Genomic DNA, 20832 nt, shown 5'->3' with positions numbered 1-20832 from the left:
CCCTTCAGAGGCTCTAGAGGAAAATCCTCCCTTGTCTCTTCCAACTTTGGGTGGCTACTGGCATTGCTTGGGTTATGGCCACATCTCTCTGTCTGCTCTGTCTTCACATTACCTTCTGCTCTGTGTACTTAATCTCCCTATGCCTCTCTTATAAGGACACCTTTGTTGTAATTTCAAGCCCACTGAGATAATCCAGGATAATTTCATATGAAGGGCCTAAATTTAATTCCAAATAAGGTAACTTTCAAAGGTTCTGAGGATTAAGATATGGACATATATTTTTGGAGGTGACCTTTAGCCCACTATAGTCTGCCTTCTGGACCCCCAAATTTATGTCTGTCCCCTGTGCAAAATATATTCATCCTACCCTAATATTCCCCAAAGTCTCAAACCTAAAGTTTAAACTCTCATCCAAACATCATCAGTTCAAAAGTCCCAAATCTTATCTAGATCATCTAAATCAGCAACAGGTCAAAACCCTAGGGCAAAATTCCTTTGCATCTGTGAATCAGTGAAACATGACCTCAACAAGGCTCCTGCTTCCAAAATGCAGGGATGGGATAGGCATATGATAATAGTTATAGACATTCCTATTCCAGAAGGAAGAAAATAGAACAGACATGGAAAGGAGTTCCTTGTCCTAATGAGTTTCAGAATTTGGCCCGGCAGAATCCCTTTCCCTGGTGGCTCAGATGGTAAATGCGGGAGACCTGGGTTGGAAAGGTTGATCCCTGGTTGGGCAGATCTTCTGGAGGATGGCATGGCAACCCACTCCAGTATTCTTGCCTGGAGAATCCCATGGACAGAGGAGCCTGCAGGGCTACAGTTCATGGGGTCTCCAAGAGGCAGACATGACTGAGCGAATAAGCACAGCACAGGACACGGGTCTGAGCAAGTCTTGTGACCTCAGCCAAGTGCCTGAGCTTCAGTTCTGTTCTCAGAATCCTCTTAGGTTTCAAGGCTTGACAATAATCCTTCTTGTCTCAGGGTTGCACCCTTTAGGTCTGCAGCTCTGCTCTAGAGTTGATCTTTTCTATCAAAGGATCATACCTGTTTATAGCTTAATCAGCCTGTTTCTGGCCTGTAAAGTTTTGGTCATCTGACAGCCTTCTCTCATTTTGTCCTGTCTCTGTCCCTTTCGGGCCAAGATGGAACTGTTTCTGCTGTTGTAACTTTTTAAAAAAATTTGTGGGCTCCTCATGAATATCATATTGATTTAATAGAGATGCAGTAGAGTCCTCACAGATCTTTGCCAGATAATGCCACCTCTATTCCTGGCTTTTATCAAGATGAATGAGTGGATCAGTGAGTCAATGCCTAATCTCTACAGCACTAGCCAAAGTTTGCCTAGTCTTGGCTTTATCTCCAGGGCCCACTATCCTAACAGTGAATCTCTTCATTTTAGCATCTTTTGCAATCTGAATAGGTGCAGAATTTCCTGAATTATCAAGTGCTGGTTCCTTTCTGCTTACCAGTTCTTTCTTCAATTTATCCTTTTCTCTTATATTTTACTATAAGCTCAAGAAAAAACTAGACCATACCTCCCATGCTTTGCTCTCACGTTTCCTCAGCTGAATACCCAAATTTGTCACTTACAGATCTACTTTCCACAAAACGGTTGGAGACAATCTGGATAAGCTTTTTTGCCAGCATATAATAAAGATCACCTTTCCTCTAGTTTTCAATAAAATGTTCTTCAGTTCCTTCTGAGCCCTCATGAGAAGCACCTTTAACATTCATATTCTTCCCAACAGTCTGTTTAAAGCAACCTATGCTTTTTCTATCATATACATCAATATTCACATGATGTAATTCCAAAGACACTTCTACATTTTTAAGTATTGTTATAGCAGTTCCTGACTTCCTGGTACCCAAATCTGTATTTTCTTGCTGTGGTTGCTGTAACAGAGTATTCCAAATGTGATCACTTAAAACAACAGGCATTTACTCTCTTACTGTTTGGGAGGCCAGAAGTCCTAAATTGAGGTCTTGGCAGGGCTGTACTCCCTCTGGAGCTTCTAGGAGAAACCTTCCTTGCTTCTCCCAGTTTGTGACTGTCATCATTCCTCGACTTGTGACCAAGCCTATCTCTTCTCTATCTTCATATCACCTCTCCCTCTGTATATCTAATCTACCTCTACCACTTTCTTATAAAGATACTTGTGAAGGCATTTAAGGCTCATCAGCTTATACATAATCTCCTCATCTCAAGATCCTTCACTTAATGACATCTGTGAAGACCCTTTTCCCAAATAAGTTAACATCAAAGGTTCTAAGAATTGGGACGTGGACGTGTCTTTGGGGAGTCACCATTCAGCTCACAACACTAGTTATTGCACAAAAATGTACTTTTCACTTTTTAAAATGCATCCTTGGTGCTCAAGTCAAACTCAGTGTTGTCTCTAAAAGCCATTGTACGCACAGGCTGCTGCATGCTTTGATGTTAAATGGCTGAACAATGTATTCTAAAATTCAGTTGATACTTACTACAGCAAATTAGCTTGAAAAAATAATTGGTTCCAACTATGAGCTCTGGTGTATCTTTTCTGCCCCTTTTATGGAGTCTTTGACCAAATATTTTCTATGATTAATAATGTGGGTATAAAGCTACCTCTGATACAGAAGTGTTCTTTACAAGTTTATTTTAGATATTGTGAATCCCTTAACTGAAAGGAGAGGTGAGAGCAAAGCCTATTTGAATGGATATTGAGGGAGATTGTACCCATACCAAGACACTCAGAAGAAGTATTTCAGTAGCAGAACTATGGATTCATGTTCTCGTTTTGCCTCAGAATAAATGCCTGTCTCTTTGCAGGACCAAGAATGACTTGCAATCTATCTGTAATGCATACTTACTTATTCAATAAAGCTAAGATTGCATTAAATGTTTTACTGCCTATGACAATTAATATCAAGGATGGGTGAAAAGGTGCCAACTGAAGTATAAAGGCAGGATGTAAGAAGAATACTCCAGAAGGGGAAGCTTCAACTTAACAAAAGTACCAAAGTATTTCTATAAGGACCTGGTCAGGTAGAAATCATGGGATATATTCAAAGATACACATACCTGTGGGAATCATAAGATTTTCTCTAAGTATTCTTGAGCACTTCTTGCCAGAGTAGTGGAGAGATGTTTGCACACCTTAAAAGTGCAGAAAAGTCAGAAGGGTGATTTACATCCTCCAGAGAAACTGTTTCTACAGAGGGTTTTTAACCTTTATTATACAATGCAAGTAAATGGACTTCAAATGCTCAGAGGGGTAAAAATCTGGAATTAGAAATAAAGAATTGTTAATAATTATTCTCCAGAGGGCTTTCAAAAGAATCTCTCATCGTAGGTGGCCTGACTTGAAGATGAATGGTTGGACAAGGTAATAACCAGGTCTATAAATGATATGGTCCAAAGTACCTGGCAAGACCATTGTTTCCCTTGGAATGGTTTCCTCCAGGACTCAAATATATTGGTTTTTTCTCCTGCATTGACCCAAGTAGGCAAACTCCTTTGTAGGGAGTCTGAAAACCTGAGTATCCACAACTAGGGGAATTTGGGCTCAAAGGAAAGTGGAAATCTGGAAATTGATATATATGCAATGCATGTAACTGGTATGTAATTTTAATTTATAGTAAAAAGAAAGCAATAGCCAAAGAGCCCATTTACAGACTGAATTTATTTAGATGTCTAGAGTCCCAAAAGCCACAAATAAAATATTATTATAGTTAGTATTCATTTCCGGGAAAAACAACTTACAAATTCATGAAATGTACAAATTATGACTTTGTTCCTAGTTCTTGGAGATTAGCCAGAATTCAGACTTTAGCCATGATGACCTTATATCTTGGCTAATAGAAGTTCAGCCAGTATTCTTACCTATATTTTGGCTGAGGTGCAGACAATATTTTCACCTTTTGATGTGTATGAGTAAAGCACAAGAGCTCTTATCATATTATTAGAACTATTAATAATAAATCTTCAACTTCTCTACTTTGCTAAAGGCTCCAGTGTGGCTATCCTAATCATCAAGTGCCCATTCAATGGACACTGCTTTTCAGGACACAATTATGAGTTAAACACACAGCTCTGCCTTCAGGGATCTCACAGTCTAATGGGAGATGGGACATGTACAAAAAGAACTGGAATTCACGATGGAAAAAAAGCAATCAGTGTCATAAGAGTGGTACAGATAAGGCCTAGGGGAGTTCAGAAAAAAACAATGTTATAGAGAGATGAGGTGAGGTGGGTATTGGGGTGGAAAGCAGGTATCAGTATAGACTTTTGGGCACTGGTGGCATTTGAAGTGAAATTTAAAAGGTAAGTAGATTTGGACATGTCAACTTTTTATTCATTCAGTCAAAATTTAATGAGCACCTCCTGTGTGCCAACCACAGTGCTAAGCTCTGAGACCATAACAGTGAATTGGACAGATACAGGCCCTACTCTCATGTGTATGAGCAAAGCACAGGAGCTCTTATCATATTATTAGAAATATTAATAATAAAACTTCAACTTCTCTACTTTGCTAAAGTAACAATTTTTTTTTTTTTTGAGGAAGGAGAGAAGGCATGAGCAGAAGTACAAGCTTTGATGTGCAAATGTAAAGAATATGGAACAATTCAGGTTGGATAGAGTGTAAGGTCCATGAAAGGCAGCAGTGGTTGTGTGGTTTGCGCTTGATTTTATAAATGTCAGGAAATACTGAGAGATTGGGAAGATCCCCTGGAGAAGGGATGGCAACCCACTCCAGTATTCTTGCTTGGAGAATTCCATGAACAGAGAAGCCTGGCAGGCTACAGTCCATGGGGTCGCTGAGAGTCAGACACAACTGAGCAACTAACACTTCACTTCTTTGAGGAAAGAAATAACACAGAGCACTTCAGGAAGATGGTGCTGGAAGCTGTGTGTAAGACAGCAGGAAGAGGTTACATAAGCCCAACTTTGTTGGAGGCAATTGGAAAAACACTTTTTGCAATAATACTTTTGATAATTAATGAGTTCGAACTAGGATAGCATCAGTGGGACAGACCCAAGTAGCATCTCAATAACTGGCAATCAATTAGATGTTGAGGGTATGAGCAGAAGAAATATCAAATCTGACATCAAGATTTCAGGCCCGAGTAAAAGTACTTGAGTGTACTTTCAAGAACAACAACAAAAATTGACACAAGAATAAAAGGTCATCTTTGCAGTGATACCACGGATATGCACAGCTACAGCTCTGACACTTGATATGACCCCATTATTGGTGGTGTTGAATGGCTCATACAAACCTCACATACAAGTAGCATCAAGTCATGAAGACATAGAGCAGAAAGGGAAAAAAAACAGTTCCACACAAGGACATATTTAGTGACCTTACAGTGATTATGTTAACAAGGGCCATTGTAAGCTCTCTAGGCTATGTTCTTTTCTTCCCTTCTTTTCCCCTTTCCAACCCCTTCTCTTTTCTTCTCAATAATACTGAAAGTCAAAACATTGAATGACTGTTCAAAGAAAGGAAAAACTGACAAAACTTGAGTGAATATGAAAATATCCTGATTCAGTTTTGGTCTCTTATGGGAAAGAAAGGCATTTGAATGAAGTATAATTTAGGGAAAAGCTTTAATTAGTTCATAGTTAGGACTTCTTAAGTATCTGGTTAATATTTTAAGTCATACATTTAAGAATTTCTTGAACAACGATTACTTGCTTAAAGAACAGCAAATTCTACTATTTTCTCAGGAATCTCTCAGTCTTTTAAACTCTACTCAGGTCTATTCCCTTTATGCTAAATACCTTTCTACTCCAGGAATCATGACTTCCCTCCTGAATACATTCAACTGCTGGGTACATGTGACACTGAACGGCTTTTATTTTAGCTAATTTTTGTTTTGTTCTAGAAGGGGACCTGGTTTTTGAATCTGCCTCATCTCACCTTCACCCCACAAACATCTTGTGTTATTGTCCCTTTGTTTTCCTCCAGGAACCTGAATGTCACAGTGGGAATTATATCGAAAATAACCAAATACTATGAATTTCTTCTTTGAACACTGTTTGGAAATATATGACATATAAAACTGAGTGACATATCTATGACATATAATTGATACATATATATAATATATATATAATGACATATAACCTATGACATATAATAGCTGTCACCTAGACCTGCTGACAAAAATCAAGTAATGAGCTATTTACCCAGCTATGGTGGTGCTGGGGGGCGGGAGCAGGGGAGGAAACGAGATGAAAGGGGTCAGGAATAAGGCCCCCTTAGCAGAACTCAGTATAATGATAAAAATCAAAGCATCTGTTAGATATCAATGACCTTTCAACTCCAGAGCATCTGGGATAAAAAGCTGACTTGCTGTGACCTTGTATTGTGTGGTGTTTTGTACTTTTGAAAGGACTTTCACTTTTCACATCCATTATTCCATCATCTCATTTCCTCTTAGTCTATGAGCATCCTGAAGTCTCCTCTATCTGATTAAACCACAACCGCAACCTTCCCATGAATCTCTCTCCTTCAAGGCTACCATTGATCACCTCATTGCCAAATCCTATGAATTTCCCTTTATCCTCATCCTGCTTACTTTTCCTCAGTTTGGCACAAGGTCCACCTAGGCTTGTCTTCTCCCACCACTCAGAAAATTCTTCCCTCCTGTTTATTAGTGCTATCTTCACGTGAATGCTAAATATAGACAGTAACTCTAGTGTTCATTTGTATTCTCCCACAATCAGGGTTGTGGTAGCCATATCCATGGCTTTGACAATTTCCCATGAGCAGATGACTAAAATCTCATCACAACCCCAGAACCACCTTCCCTCTTTAAAAGATAACTCACATACTAAACTCAGTATGTGGTATATATGTGCTCAGTCACATCCAACTCTTTGCAACCCCATGGACTGTAGCCTGCCAGGCTCCTCTGTCCATGGAAATCTCCAGGAAAGAATACTGGAGTGGGTTGCCATTTCCTCCTCCAGGGGATCTTTGAACCTGTGTCTCCTGCATTGACAGATGGATTCTTTATCACTGAGTCACTGGGGAAGCCCCAAAGTCCAGTATATTCCCAACCAAATATGTTCTCCTCCAGCAAGGTGATCCTTTTCTCCAGGCTGCCCATCTCATTGTGGGTAATACACTTCTCCCAGTCTCTAAGGCTAGAAACACCAGAAACATCTTTGTGTTATTTCCACTCCCACAATATCTAGTCAGGCATAGACTTTGGTCTCCCTGTTTTTGGTCTTTTACCTCTTCAACTCATCCTTCACATTGCTAGAGATTGCTTCCTAAAATGCCATTCTTGATCCACTTCAAAAAATTCGATTGTTCCCTTTAATTAACAAAACTATTATAGGTGTCAAAGTTTCTGGGAACAGACTCAAATGTAACTTTCAAGCCCTTTCACCATCCCCCCAGCCATGCTACACTGGATTTATCATTGGAGCTTGCCAATGTTAAACAAACAAACATATGATTACATCCCCAAATGTGTATTTTCATTCATGCCATTTTATGTACATGCAATTGACTCTGACTGGTATGACCTCATTGCCAAACCTCACCCTTCTCCTATTAATCCTTCAAGTACCAGTGCTGCCTTTCTGAAGCCTTCCTTAGTTCTCCCTTCCTTGTTAAAATAAATCGTGTTATCTATGCTCCCACAGCAATTTGCTCATACTCCTATTATGGCCTTTATTTCATTCTGCCTTCTACTAGAGTTAGTTGTCTGTGTCCTTGACTAAAGTGTAAGTTTCTTGATGGCCATACTGTCTCATTCATCTCTGGGCCTTTACACAAAGCAATTTCTCAATGAATTAATGTATAGTGTCAACTCTCAGTAAATTAAACAAATGAAAAGGAATGTTTGGTACAGGTAATGGAAAATCATAGAAACTACCATAGCTAATTTCCTCATCCAGGTGAGAACTCAGCCTTCATCATTGTCCTCGGAACTGAGGGCCTGCCTAAGGTCAGCATCAAGGACAAGCTCCCCTAAATGTGGATGACTGGAAGTAGATTTCAGAGGAACACTTTCAGGAGCTGATGACTGATTGAAGACAAGGAGGATGGCTTTCCCTCCAAGGTCAAGCTTTTAACAAGTATCTGCAATGTACACTGGGGGATTTGGCTGTACTCCAATTATGCTAATATGTTTTATATATGGGCTTCCAGCAGCCAGGAGCCACCTCCCTAAACAATTTAATAAGTGTAAATATCAAGGCAGAGTTGTAAATGTGGAACTTATTTGTAATGTACCAACCTTGTTATTATCAAATGTCATGGGGTATAAGTCATGGCAATTATGCTGCATGCTTTTTATTACATTTATTTTACTTTTTAAAAGTGCAGTATATCCCCATAAGCTTTCCTTCTCCTGTGCTGCCTAAGTAACCTACCCTGGCTGTGTGTTCTGGAGTCACAGAAGGCAGGACCCTTAGGGTCAGAGGATTAATGGGCATCCTGGGAGGAAAGGGTCATTGACTCCACCCACTGAAACTGTAGCCTCAACCTCAGCCTTCACTGCATGTATCCATAACTCACAAGCTGTGGGACCTCAAGAGTTTCTCAAGACAAGAGCATTCATGAGGTAAAATGCAGAACTGTTGCTTCCTCCTCCCTCCTACCACCTGAGCATGTATGTATGTCCCTATCATGAAGAGGCTGGCAGTTTTACACAAAGTCTTCAAACTCTTGATTGCCAGCTTGGTGGGATACAGTCCAGAGCCACCTCTTAAGTGGTTACTTGGCAGATGAAAGTGAAGGGAAGTAGGTCTTATTTTTTCCTTTGCTTTGGACCAGAAAAGCATCCACTATACCCAGCCCATAATTTCTCTTTCCCACTCTCTTTCTCTCCCCCTCTTTTCCACTTCTCACTAAATTGCAACAACCACTCAGAAGGAGGAGGGCAGGGGACTTTTTTTACTCTCCATGACTAAGCATTCTATGGCAACAGTCCTCTTTTCTTTCAAAGGAGCTCTTCTAGTTTTTCTGTGGGCTTCCACAGGCTTCCCTGGTATTAGGCAGGAAGCCTGCCAGGCCACAGGTCTGTTGGCAAGTGAATCTGTTTTTAAGGGTTTTGAAACGTGCTAGTGCTTTCAAAGTTTCCTTAAAAGAGAAGGATAAAAAAAAGAGTTGCTGATCTTTTCACCCAGGAGTTTTTTTAGGAGCTTTATCTCTGCTAATCACAGCATCCCCCTGCCTTTTCAGTTTATGATCCAACAACCAGGATAACAATAAGCTATTCATTAGTTCATCACTTATTCCACAAATATCCATTGAGCAACTACTGTGTGACAAGTGCTTTGTAATAGTGAGCGAAAATAGATGGGATTCAGGTCTTCATGAGCTTACAGTCAAGTGGAACATGACAATGATAAGCAAATCTATGATGCCTATGACAATTGCATTAAATGCCTAAGAAGGAAAGAATGCAGATACTATAAAAGAAAATAATGATTTATGTTTAGGAGGGGAGCCTAAATTAGACTGTGTGGTCAAGAAAAGTCTTTGAAAAAGTGACATTTAATTGAAGACTGAAAGGATGACAAGTTAACCAGTTGAAAAGTAAGCATATGTGTAGAGTCAGTGTAATGGAAACAAAGCACAAAGTCAGCTTAGGCTAGTTTGTACTACAGTTATAAACAATCCCTCAAGCTCAAATACCATAGCAAAGGGCCCTGCAGCTGCGACAGGTCATCTGCTTCCTTCATATACCTTCTTTATTACAGGATCTCAACTAAAGGAGGAGTCCTTCTTTGGGACATACCATTCTTACTATAGAGGGAAGAGAACACAAAAGACTGAACCATGTCATGGCTGTTAAAGCTTCTGATTATAGGTGACAGAGGTCACTTTGGCCCATGTTCCATGTGCCAAAGCAAGTTCTATGACCAAGCCCACATTAGTTTGGCAAGGTTCATGACAGGAGACAGGGACACTCTCTCTAACAGGGAGGAAATATTAATACCTGGAAACAATCACGCTGTGTACCATAGCGCTTGTCTGAGTTCTACCTCTCCCCTTTACTAACAGAGATTTTTGACATTTTACTTAACTTCCAGGGTGTCAGCTTCCTCATTTCTAAAAAGGATGTTTAAAACAACTGAAGGGAACCTAAGACAGTTTTCCCAGGGTTGGGTCTACCCCTCAATTTAGGCAGCAGCTTGGGGGAACTGAAATTATATAATCTAGAGTCCAGGGTTTTCTCTGCATTTTCTCCTGGCAATTTATTTCAAGCACAGTGATAGAAAGCAAGTTTCAGCATGCTACCTTGGTCACTAACAAGCTGTGTGATCCTGGCCAAGAAACTTAAATTCTTTGAGCCTCTGACTATTGTAAGGGTAATGTAAAATAATCCATGTGAGAGCATTGTGTGTATCATAATGCCATACAAATAAGAATCATTATTGTAATTATTTGATTGCTTTGATCACCTCTACTAAGACCCCAAAATCTGTTTCTTTCATACCCTCACTGCTACATTTCAGACAGCCACCTCAAGCTCACTATGTCAAAAATCATCTTCCCTCTCAGGCAGCTCCCATCCAGCTCCCTTTCCAGGCTTCATTATGTTTATTACATGCACTGACATGCTTCTAATCACCAGATGCAAAACTTCATGTTGTCTCTGACATCTACACCTCCACTAAGTTCTATCAATTCTCCCTTTGTAATATAGTTTATGTGGCTGTCTTTCTGGTTTCAAAGCTACCACCTAAGCCCAGACCTTAGTACCTCACTCCTTGTTACTGTCATAACTATTCTTCCTTCCTATACTTTCACCCCTGTTTGAAGCAGTCATTTGATCATCAAATTTTTCCACTCCAAGCCCTTCAGAGGCTCACCAGTGAATACAAAATTAAAGTCCAGGAGGACTTCCCTGGTGGTCCAGTGGTTAAGAATCTGCCTTGCAATGCAGGAGACACGAGTTTGATCTCTGGTCGGGGAAAAAGGATCCCACATGCCCCCAGAGCAACTAAGCTTCTGTGCCACAACTACTGAAGCTCACATGTTCCAGAACCTGTGTGCCACAACTAGAGAGCCCACAGGCCACAACAAAAGATCACACATGATAGAATGAAGATCCTGCAAGCCGCAACTAAGAAATCTGCAAACTAAGCCGCAAACTAAGAAAATCTGGCTGCAACACAGCCAGATTAAAAAATAATAATAATAATAATAAAGTCCAATCTCTTTAGCTAAGCAGCCAATGCCCTCCACAATTTGGCCTGGAGCACTTCTTCCAAACTTCCCACTCACTCTTACCTGTATTCCCTCTGCTGTAGCCATACTAACCTAATTCAACACTCTCTAAAAATCTCCATTATCTAGATTAGCACTGTTTAGCAAATATCTAATGTAACTCACAGATGTAATTTTATATAATCTAGTAGATACACTTATAAAAAGTAAATAGAAACAAGTGACATCCTTTTTAATATATTTAACTTAACCTAATATATCCAAAATACTATCCTTTTAATATATAATCAAAAAATTATTAATGAAAAACTTTACATTCTTTTTCCTTACCGTGTCTTGAGTATTTCCTTACCAAGAAACCCTTAAGTATTTTACACTTATAGCACATCTCACATATGCTAGCCATATTTCAAGTGTTCAGTAGTCACATATGGTTGGTGGCTACTGTATGGACCAGTGCAAATCTATCCCCTTCCTCATGGCTCAAGGCAAGCTCTGTCCTCTGCTTGAAATACCTTCCACTCAAACCTCAAATCACCTGTAGAAATGATACTTTCCAAAGATGCAACTTCATAGCCCACATGCTCTCAGAAGTCTTCTCAGATTTTCCAGCTGGAATTCATCTTTTCTTTCCCATACTCCCATACACATTATTTTATAAAAAAAAAAAAAAGTTAATGCAAGTAGGTAATATTCATTTATTTCTAAAACTCAAAGGGTGCCAAAGGATATGCATACAATTGACACCCCTACCAACTAGCCACCCTAATTCTCTCCCCTAGAAGCAATCAATGTAATTAGAGTTTTGTGTATCCTTGCATAAATCTTATACATACACATCTTGTATAAATCACATATGTATACAGACATATATGTAAACATACATGATTTCCCTCCATTCTTACTTAACAAATAGTAGCATGTTTTAAACATACTCTTCTATACCTTACCTCTTTGTATGTAATACTCTATTTTGGAAATCATTCCATACTAATATATAAAGTATTTCTGTTTCACCGACAAGACTTTTAATTCTCAGAGGATATGGCATTTTTTTCTCTATTCCTGTATAGCTCTGCACTTTGGACCCTGGTGCTATACATTTTTGTCATTGTTCAGTCTCTCAGTCGTATCTGATTCTTTGTAACCCCAGGGACTAGCACGGCAGGCTTCCCTGTTCTTCTCTATATCCCAGAGCTTGCTCAAACTCATGTCCATTGAGTCAATGATGCCATCCAACCATCTCATCCTCTGTCGCCCCCTTCTCCTTCTGCCCTCAATCTTTCCCAGCATCAAGGTCTTTACTAATGAGTCAGCTCTTCACATCAGGGGCTATACATAATATTCAGTAAGTGTTTATTAAAATGAATTGCTCAAACTGTTACCAGATTAATCTTTCTAAAATGTTCTTTTGCATATGGTACCCCACCCCCATCAAAATACCATTGACATATTCAAGCACTTTCACAGTCAGACCCAATCTTCCCTTCCAGACTAATCTCTACTCCCCAGAAACACAGGCTTTATATTAACCAACATGTGTCCTCACTGAAGCTTTGTTACAGGTTGACATGTATGTTTATCCATCTGTGTGTGTTTGCACGGGCGTGTGTATTTTACTCCAATATCTTCCCAACTAGACCATAACCCAGGAATTCTGTCTAAAGCCCTTATTCACCCCCAGGAAAGTAACTACAACTCAGTGATGTTCTGTGTATAGTTGATGGACTTGGGAACCTCTTTCTTCAGACCTTCTTTCCTCCTGTCCCTTCCCTTGGGCCTGGCCTGCCCCAGGCTGCATGATAGCTGCCCCAATTCTACATTTCCTTTTTTTTTTTTTTTTTTTCAGAAACAGAAGAGTTTGTTTCTTAAATCTATTTTATTTTTAAATCATTCTTTCTTTATTCAAGTGATTCTCAAGTCAGAGAATTTGTAGGCAGAAGCAGCAACAAGGGTCAAAGAACAAAATAAGCATAGTTCCTGCAGGGAGTTTTTCTTCCCATTTTCATGCTTTTGTCTAGAATCCCATTTATTTAAATCTGAAATCACCAACTTTTCTTAAGTCTCAAACAATTGAAGCTGCTTTGAGAGTCACATCAAAAGCAGCTATGGCACTACCATGGCTAACTAACACTTCAATAAAGCCCAGTGATACTTAAATGCGATCAGCTCAAAGATGGAAAGCATGACAATAGCTACCACTTATTAAGCACTCTATAGCAGGTGCTATTCTCCAGCTTTATGTTCTTTATTTCATCTAACCCTCACATCCATCCTGAGATAGGTTCTATTACTCAAATTTTATAGACAAGTAAACTCAAGCTCAAGGAGGTAAGGTGGCATGATCAAGATCTCCATTAGGAAGGGACAGGGGTGAAAACTAAACCCAGGGAATATGACTTCAGAACACAGGCTCTTCACCACTAGGCATAGTTCCTGTTTTAGCCTGAGAAAGCAACTGCCCTTCTGGTATGTAATGCTTGAAACTCATCTATTTGAACCCCTGGGGAACATGAGTGTCATCACTCTCATATCTGCCTCCCCTGTGTTTCTTCTGCCCTCTACTTGGTCCAGAGAGAACTGCACTACTTTTCCACTGCTTCATCACACGTGCACTGCTCTAAGCCAAAGGGGACTCAGTATCTAGATTCTGTATCTAGAATGTTCCTTGCAACTCAAAATATGTTTTATGGGCAAGCAGCATCAATATCACAAGGGAACTTGTTAGAAGTAAAGTACTCTGGGCATCACTCCAGACTGCTGAATCAGAATCTGCATTTTAACATATTCTCAGGTGATTCGTGTGCACATTAAAGCTTGAAAAGCACTGCTCTCCATCTTCTGGAGTACTCCCTTAGTGATTTCTTGCTCGAGTGTTCCAGAAACGCAAGTCTAAAATCTATGGTTTAAGAGGGAGAAAATCATTTAAGCTGCTCCCTCTTCTCCGGCCTTGAGGAGCTCCAGAGTCAGTTAGAGGCCATGCTAAGAGTAGATCTTGCTGTCTTTAGAATAAAATATATGTGGATGAAATGAAAAGACAGCTACATGTTCACCATCATTTGCTTCCCATATTTCATTCATGCTCCCCTGGTGTCTCACATTGCCTCAACACACTTTCTGATATATAATGAGGAAATTTTTAATTAAAAGCATCAGAAACTTTGAGCACAGAAAACCCTTTAAAAATTAAGTTTATCTGTATTTACAAGCCTCCATTTCTTTGGTAGTGACAATAGAATATAAAAAAGCAAACCCTGCTTCTGAAGGCATATGGAGGAATGATTAAGCTAATTTACAATAATTGCTTTAATCTTGGTATATTAAATTGTAGTGTGTAACTCTCTCAGTTCTCTTGGTCTGAGATAAAGGCAAAATATATCACCATGGTCTATATTGTACTTCTGAATCACAGTGGAAAATTCCACACTATAAATCCACCCTATTGCCCATATTATCCATCAATATACAAGGAGGAATCCAGAAGTAGATCATCACTTTACCTGCAACACCTAATTGCTGCTCTATTTACTTCTTTCTTTGAAGATAGAAAGCCCACATTCAGAAGTAAAGCCTTTAGCAATGATTCATGTTTTAGCTCTAATAAATTGACCAGACAAGAACTTAATTGGGCAAGGCACTCAGGAACAGGACAAGAGAATATGGAGGGGGTGGAATGGGTTGAAGCCTGGACAGCTGAGAAGGCCACGACAGGGCTTGCGATGGGGAAAGCCTAGTTGAGTTACACAGAGGTCACTTTGCTTGATGTGAAAGTTAGCTCATTCATGTCTGACTCTTTGTGACCCCATGGACTATATGGTCCATGGAATTCCCCAGGCCAGAATACTGGAGTGGATAGCCGTTCCCTTCTCCAAGGGATCTTTCCTGAACCCAGGTCTCCTGCATTGAAGGCAGATTCTTTACTTAATTCCTGGTTATGGTTCAGAACAAACCTGCTGGCTGCCATTGCTAACAATTACTCTGAATTCATCCGTATACCACTCCAGGAAGTACCAGGAGTAGGAAAAGCAGTGGTATGTAAGGTGATGTGTAACATTTCTTCTTGCTCCTTGGTACCTTTGTCCACCCCTCCCTGCCTTGGGCTTGCCCACTTCTGCCCTTGATGGGACTGGCTGGGTCAGGCCTGGTTGGGCTTTTTATCTGATTCAGGTCTGAGCCCACTGATCAAGAGGAGACCCTAGTGACAGGTACAGCCTTTTCAAGCCAATAAAATGGAATTGTGTTGTAAGGGACCATGAGCACTCGAAGACATTTGGCTGAGAGTTTTCATCCCATTATTTCACTTTTAGAAAAACTACACTCTTCATCTTGTGCCTTCAGTCAGCTCTGCTCCACCAGAGATTCCAATCTCAAAGTCTCCTAAGGGTTCTGCCAGATGTGACCAATAGCTCATCATGATCTGATATTGGATACATGGTCTCAAACAAAAGGAGATGATGAGCATGGTATATACGTGATATTTATGTAAGTCTCTGCAGATTTTGGCAGGAAGTTTTTTTTTCATTGAAGTTAAAACAACAAACACACAACTCACTGCTTTTGAATTGGAAACAGAATGCTTGGAAGCTATGCACATGGCAGTGCTGGCCAATTTCAACAATAGAGGGCATGGTGTGTGGGCTTTCTTGATGTCAAGCCTTGAAAAAAAGGAATTATCAGAAAGAAGCAGATGTTCAGTTCAGTTCAGTTCAGTCATTCAGTCGTGTCTGACTCTTTGCGATCCCATGAACCGCAGCACGCCAGGCCTCCCTATCCATCACCAACTGCAGGAGTCTACCCAAACCCATGTCCAGTGAGTCGGTGGTACCATCCAACCATCTCATCCTCTGTCATCCCCTTCTCCTCCTGCCCTCAATCTTTCCCAGCATCAGGGTCTTTTCAAATGAGCCAGCTCTTCACATCAGGTGGCCAAAGTATTGGAGTTTCAGCTTCAACATCAGTCCTTCCAATGAACACCCAGGACTGATCTCCTTTAGGATGGACTGGTTGGATCTCCTTGCAGTCCAAGGGACTCTCAAGAGTCTTCTCCAGCACCACAGTTCAAAAGCATCAATTTTTACACGCTCAGCTTTCTTTATAGTCCAACTCACATCCATACATGACTACTGAAAAAGCCATAGCCTTGATTAGATGGACCTCTGTTGGCAAAGTAATGTCTTTGCTTTTTAATATGCTGTCTAGGTTGGTCATAACTTTCCTTCCAAGGAGTAAGCGTCTTTTAATTTCATGGCTGCAATCACCATCTGCAGTGATTTTGGAGCCCCCCAAAAAATAAAGTCAGCCACTGTTTCCACTGTTTCCCCATCTATTTCCCATGAGGTGATGGGACCAGATGCCATGATCTTAGTTTTCTGAATGTTGAGCTTTAAGCCAACTTTTTCACTCTCCTCTTTCACTTTCATCAGGAAGCTCTTTAGTTCTTCTTTACTTTCTGCCTTAAGGGTGGTGTCATCTGCATATCTGAGGTTATTGATATTTTTCCCGGCAATCTTGATTCTCGCTTGTGCTTCATCCAGCCCAGCGTTTCTCATGATGTACTCTGCATATAAGTTAAATAAGCATGGTGACAATATACATCCTTGACATACTCCTTTTCCTATTTGGAACCAATCTGTTGTTCCATGTCCAGTTCTAACTGTTGCTTCTTGGCCTGCATATAGGTTTCTCAAGAGGCAGGTCAGGTGGTCTGGTATTCCTATCTTCTTCAGAATTTTCCACAGTTTATTGTGATCCACACAGTCAGAGGCTTTGGCATAGTCAATAAAGCAGAAGTAGATGTCTTTCTGGAACTCTCTTGCTTTTTCGATGATCCAGCGGATGTTGGCAATTTGATCTCTGGTTCTTCTGCCTTTTCTAAAACCAGCTTGAACATCTGGAAGTTCTTGGTTCACGTATTGCTGAATCCTGGCTTGGAGAATTTTGAGCATTATTTTACTAGCATGTGAGATGAGTGCAATTGTGCATAGTTTGAGCATTCTTTGGCATTGCATTTCTTTGGGATTGAAATGAAAACTGACCTTTTCCAGTCCTGTGGCCACTACTGAGTTTTCCAAATTTGTTGACATATTGAGTGCAGCACTTTTACAGCATCATTTTTAAGGATTTGGAATAGCTCAACTGGAATTCCATCACCTCCACTAGCTTTGTTTGTAGTCATGCTTCCTAAGGCCCACTTGACTTCACATTCCAGGATGTCTAGCTCTAGGTGAGTGTGGGTGATCACACCATCATGATTATCTGGGTTGTGAAGATCTTTTTTGTATAGTTCTTCTGTGTATTCTTGCCACCTCTTCTTAATATCTTCTGCTTCTGTTAGGTCCATACCATTTCTGTCCTTTATTGATCCCATCTTTGCATGAAATGTTCCCTTGATATCTCTAATTTTCTTGAAGAGATCTCTAGTCTTCCTATTCTATTGTTTTCCTCTATTTCTTTGCATTGAAGCAGATGTAGATCATTATTATTAATATTTCCAAATACTAACTTTCTGAGGGGCTTAGTGCCTTCTACATCAGTGATCTTGCTTATCCTTGGGGCTTTGGATAACCTCACTGTGGTTTGGGGGTACCAGGGGAGTCAACATGCAAGCACATACTCCCTAAGAGTTAACAGAATACTCTGACATCTTCTTAGAGCCTCACAACAGATCTGTGAGGTCTATGCAAGTTATCATGCTCTGTTTGTGAAAGGGCTTTCCTGGTAGCTCAGATGGTAAACAATCTGCCTGCAATGCAGGTGACCCAGGTTCGATCCCTGGGTTGGGAAGATCCCCTGGAGAAGGGAATGGCTACCAACTCCAGTATTCCTGCCTGGAGAATTCCATGGACAGAGGAGCCTGGTGGGGGACAGTCCATGGGCTCACAAATAGTCAGACATGACTGAGTGACTAACACACACACACACACACACACACACACACACACGCACACAGACTTTGACAGCCAGAATTCCTAGCACCAATGGTGCTATATGCCAGATTCCTCAAAGGTAGTGACTTTCAGCACCATTGTTGCTCTAGGTTGCACATGCTCTCCTTTAACTGCCAAGGAGGTAGGGGGATAGCCATGTACTGCAGAAGGGGGCCTTCCCCTGCCTTACTTGTTTACTTACACTCTGACTGCTTACTGAATGTTCAGGACTCAACATGCATCATTTCTGTATGTCTCCTTCCCTCCAATCCCAGGTAGTGTTTTAGCCTCCATAGTTTCCATAGTCTCTCTTTATACCTAAACTCAGAAGCATTTCTTGATTTTTTTTTTTTTTTTTTGCTGCACCTAAGGCATTGTTGTTGTTGTTTTTGTTGTTAGGTCAGTCTTATCCGATTCTTTGCGACCCCGTGGACTGCAGCATGCCAGGCCTCCCTGTCCTTCACCATCTCCCGGAGCTTGCTCAGACTCATGTCCATTGAGTCCAGTGATGCCATCCAACCATCTCATGTGCCTCAGCCATATGGAATCTTAGTTCCCCAACTAGGGATCAGACCCATGTCTGCTGCATTAGGAGTTTGGCGTCTTAACCACTGGACCACCAGGGAAGTCCCTTGACTTGTAAAAAGTATGCTTCTTTTGGGTAAATGTCTTGCCTGTCTTGCCATTCCTCCCCTTTCCCCTGCTCCTTGCAAAGACACTGGAATACACATTCACACCCAAGTGAGAATCCAGATTCCTAATTTGGATAACCATCATCTTATCCCTCCCATCAGCCAAACTTTTACTGATCTTTATTTTCAGTCTTTTGTTGCTGTTATTCACTCTCTCAGTCATGTCTGACTCCCTGAGACCTCATGGACGGCAGCACGCCAGGCCTCCCTGTCCTTCACTGTCTCCCAGACTTTGCTCAAACTCATGTCCATTGAATCAATGATTGCATCCAACCATCTCATCCTCTGTCACCCCCTTCTCCTGTTCTCAGTTTTTCCCAGCCAATATGCTTATTTTATCTCTGTTGTGTATAAGGTGATAGAATACTGATATGACCTTTCAAATTATTTCTCTCCCACCTTAATTCTGAAACATATAGCTCTTTGAGAATTATTGTGCTTTTATGACTTATCAAGGTTTTTATAACTGCTTCCATGTTTGTCCTACTAAACTGTGACCTCCTTGAAGACAGGGATGTAACCTTTGTATCCACAAGTGCCAAGCAGGGAGGTAATAGGTACACATTAAATATTTGGTGAATGCATGAGGAAATAAACAGTGAGAGAAGAGGACTTATTTAATGCTACTGCATCATTTTCTTCCCTGTCTTGCTCTGTTTTTAGCAAAAGTGCAAAATTGGAAGTGTTTAAGATTCTTTAACATACGACTCTAGGGATAATCTCTGGAGGAGGGAATGGCAACCCACTCCAGTAATTCTTGCCTGGAGGATCCCCATGAACAGAGAAGCCTTGGAGGGCTGCAGTCCATGGGGTCACAAAGAGTTGGACACGACTGAACAACTAAGCTCTAGGGATAATATCAATGAAAATGACAAGGGTTCCCTTCCCTCTTCCCTCTGTTCTATCTACTATCCCATCGAATCTTTACTGCTTAGAATCTATGTGCCTTTGCTTGATTAATTATACACTGCCTTCTTTCATCTTGAATGTTTAAACTGACAGTAATTGCCCAAATTGAATGCATGACCTCTAAGAACATGTCTACCAGAAAAGGGCTTGTTTCACATTGTAATCTGTCATAATAATCCTCAAGGTGGTTGATTCTGTAAAGTAGAAGAGGCTGCCATGTCAAAATAAAGGTTCAGATCAGCTCTACCTGTCAGCCTTCCACCCACATCGGAGCTTGAGAATACCTCAGTATTGTTAGTTGTTTACAGTTGTCTTATATCCACTAGACCCACACATCACAAACCATCTGGAGTGAAGAACCATGATTTTGTTTGATTTGTTTTAAATTGCCAGTCTATAGATACTTTTATGAAATATAATAATAATTTCTAGAAAAAATATAATGAAAAAAAATAAAAGCCCTCCTTTTTTTGGTGAACATCAGCAGACATAACAGTACTCTGTAAAATTGCTATAAGGTTTCTAAAGGCTCATTCTCAACAGCTACATTTACCTCTTTATGGACCATCATCAATCTATGAAGCAAGATGTGAAGGGCTCTGCATGAGATGGTGTGCTTATCCAGGCCTTAGCCAAGCCTGCTTATGGTATGAATTGTCTTTGGACCTCCAGGGCCAAGCCCCCATCATACATAATGATTACCATGTCCCAAAGAAGGAAGGCACCCTTATTTAGGACTATGTTATAGTCCTCTAAATAAGTTAGAACTAATGTGAGTAACACATCATTGTAACTAAAGGTACAGTCTGGAGAGAAAGACTTGGATTCAAATTCTGGTTTAACCACTTATCAGCTATGTGATCTTAAGCAAGTTATTTTCCCTCTCTGTGCCTCAGTCTCTTCATCTATAGAATGGGGATCATTACAGTATCTACCATGGGCTTTCTTGGTGGCTCAGATAGTAAAGAATCTGCCTACAATGTGGGAGATCTGGGTTTGATCCCTGGGTTGTAAAGATCCCCTGGAGAAGGGCATGGCAACCCACTCCACTATTCTTGCCTGGAGAATTCCATGGACAGAGGAGCCTGGCGGGCTACAGTTCATGGGGTCGCAAAGAGT

Source organism: Cervus elaphus, chromosome X (assembly GCF_910594005.1).
Source record: "Cervus elaphus chromosome X, mCerEla1.1, whole genome shotgun sequence".
Lineage (NCBI taxonomy): Eukaryota > Metazoa > Chordata > Mammalia > Artiodactyla > Cervidae > Cervus > Cervus elaphus.
This window is presented reverse-complemented; position numbering follows the sequence as displayed.